We start from the raw sequence: 3,113 nt of genomic DNA, 5'->3' as shown, positions 1-3,113 counted from the left end.
TTTTTTACCAGAGCGTAGAGGTGGAGAATCGTTTAAACTCTGTTCTGTTGTGTCTTCTTTCAGACGACAACAATGGCGCCCTGCTGAACGCTGAGCTGGGGAACTTCACAAACGCTTTGGGTGAGCTCTTATGAAATTTACAACCATTGTTCTAAAAGCAAAGACGGCAAGAACAAACCAAAACACCACAACAACAACAGACAAACAAACATACAAACTGCAACAAAAAACAACCAAACAAACAACATTGACTGCATACGTTCTTGAATCAGCCTATTGAACACAATCGACTAGATTCACAAACACACATTTATAAAGTTTCCAAGATAATCTTGTTAGTGCAAAAAGTCAGGTTTTTGCTACATATACAGGTAGTGCATTTAGTGTTGACAGGCGAGCATGTACATACAGAGGGCAACATATCAAATAATGGTCAGCTGTTTCGTTCATATGGCCGTACGCGCACTTGGGATTTTAGTTCAAGTGACGTTTACGCAAATCAGGATTTAATTTACTAATGTTTACGAGCATTCTGCAGTCACGAATCTCTTCCAGTCTTTACCACAGTAATAATAGCCACATACATTCAGGAATACTTAAATAATGTTTAAATCCACTGTTTGAGTTCGTGGTTTTAATGTTGTGAGGCAAGTTGTTCAACAGCAGAGTGGTGCTACTCAGTTCGATGAGCGGGGACTCCACTTTCTAATGGTCTTCTAGGCTATGGGTTCACATCAGAAGTTAAAGTTGGCAAGAAATGTGATAAGTGTGAGGGCATTTGCCATGTACCATGTATGATATCCAGTCAATGTATGTCTTCCCGGTCTTTGTGTAAGGTTACAGAACCCACTTTCTTTATAATTGTGTTCGTTGCTGGTGCCACGCACACCACCGATTATAATTCGGATGTAATTATGCCAGAGCAGTTAAACCACAGAATGTCTGCAGAATCGGAATGTGAAAGAATACAGGATTTTTTTCTCATCAGTTCCAATCTGTGTAGGACTGTATTTGCATAGTCACTTAGCATAGTCACTTAGCATAGTCACTTAGCATAGTCACTTAGCATAGTCACTTAGCATAGTCACTTAGTTTAGTCACTTAGCATAGTCACTTAGCATAGTCACTTAGCATAGTCACTTAGCATAGTCACTTAGCATAGTCACTTAGCATAGTCACTTAGTTTAGTCACTTAGCATAGTCACTTAGCATAGTCACTGAGCATAGTCACTGAGCATAGTCACTTAGTTTAGTCACTTAGCATAGTCACTTAGCATAGTCACTTAGCATAGTCACTTAGCATAGTCACTTAGCATAGTCACTTAGCATAGTCACTTAGTTTAGTCACTTAGCATAGTCACTTAGCATAGTCACTTAGTTACGGACGTAGCTTTCCGAACATACAGTTAAATATCAAACATTTTGTGCTGAGCTCAAAATGAGCTTGTTGTTTCCTGAGTCAGAATGAAGACTTTTCTCGAAGTGATTGGCCCCGGGGGTTTAGTCAATGGAAGAATGTTGAGGTAACTATTGGCGTGTGTAGTTTCCATGGTGACAAGGGGTTCTATGTTTGGTCATAGAGCAGTGATGTCAACAAAACCATACAGCAAAGAACAACATCAATTTCACACTTCTTGAAACGGAGCAATGTTTGGCAGGGTTTGACATCGCGGAAAAAAACAAACACACTCGGGACATTTCATTCTGTGCCGTTCTTTACCCTGGGAACAGCAAACCCACACACTCGGGACATTAAATCTATTTGATTCTGTGCCGTTCTTTACTCTGGGAACAGCAAACCCACACACTCGGGACATTAAATCTATTTCATTCTGTGCCGTTCTTTACCCTGGGAACAGCAAACCCACACACTCGGGACATTAAATCTATTTGATTCTGTGCCGTTCTTTACTCTGGGAACAGCAAACCCACACACTCGGGACATTAAATCTATTTGATTCTGTGCCGTTCTTTACTCTGGGAACAGCAAACCCACACACTCGGGACATTAAATCTATTTCATTCTGTGCCGTGCTTTACTCTGGGAACAGCAAACCCACACACTCGGGACATTAAATCTATTTCATTCTGTGCCGTGCTTTACCCTGGGAACAGCAAACCCACACACTCGGGACATTAAATCTATTTCATTCTGTGCCGTTCTTTACCCTGGGAACAGCAAACCCACACACTCGGGACATTAAATCTATTTGATTCTGTGCCGTTCTTTACTCTGGGAACAGCAAACCCACACACTCGGGACATTAAATCTATTTGATTCTGTGCCGTTCTTTACTCTGGGAACAGCAAACCCACACCAACAATCCTTCTACCGCCGCTGTCGCTCCTTCCTTTACTGGTGTAGGCTATAAATACTCTTCCAAAGCTGACCGCACATGTACATTTCGTACACTCAATCTCATTCCTCTTTCTGACCATTTTATTCCAGAGCTCTACGAAGTGTGTGGAACGGCGAACAACAATGTGATAGAGTGACGTCATGCACGTTCGGTGTTGTTATTGAAACAAGTTTCAATGCCGTGACCTTCTTCAATAAAATGTAGAGCATTGTCAAGATTTTGTATTTTTGTGTGAACATGTTGTTGGCACGAAAAAACCCATTCATCTTTTTATCATCATCGAAGCAGCAAGTGCAGCATCTGAAACTAAATAACGTGTGTGTGTGTGTGTGTGTGTGTGTGTGTGTGTGTGTGTGTGTGTGTGTGTGTGTGTGTGTGTGTGTGTGTGTGTGTGTGTGTGTGTGATTTGTAGTGGTCGTCACAGTATCAACTGCAAACATCGGGAAGGATCCCTCCCCCCAACACTAACACACACACACACACACACACACACACACACACACACACACACACACACACACACACACACGTGTACACACACACACGTGCACACACGCACGCACACACACACAAACACACACACGTGCACACACAAGCACACACACTCAAGCACACACACAGACACACACATACACGTGCACACACACGCACACACACACACAAACACATACACACACACACATACACACACACACACATACACACACACACACAAACACACACACGCATTCATAAACACACACACACACACAC

At 42.3% G+C, this 3,113-nt stretch overlaps 1 long non-coding RNA gene across 1 annotated transcript; it reads left to right on the top strand.

The window, feature by feature from the left end:
* Position 1: 1 nt before the first annotated feature.
* On the top strand, positions 2 to 2,575 carry LOC138959171 (uncharacterized). The gene is made up of 2 exons (XR_011453651.1): positions 2 to 120; positions 2,450 to 2,575. It is a non-coding gene; the product is annotated as an uncharacterized lncRNA (long non-coding RNA).
* Positions 2,576 to 3,113: the final 538 nt, after the last annotated feature.

Source organism: Littorina saxatilis, linkage group LG1 (genome assembly GCF_037325665.1).
Source record: "Littorina saxatilis isolate snail1 linkage group LG1, US_GU_Lsax_2.0, whole genome shotgun sequence".
NCBI classification, from domain to species: Eukaryota; Metazoa; Mollusca; class Gastropoda; order Littorinimorpha; family Littorinidae; genus Littorina; species Littorina saxatilis.
Note: the sequence above shows the minus strand (reverse complement) of the source record. Positions and strands in the feature narration are given on the sequence as shown.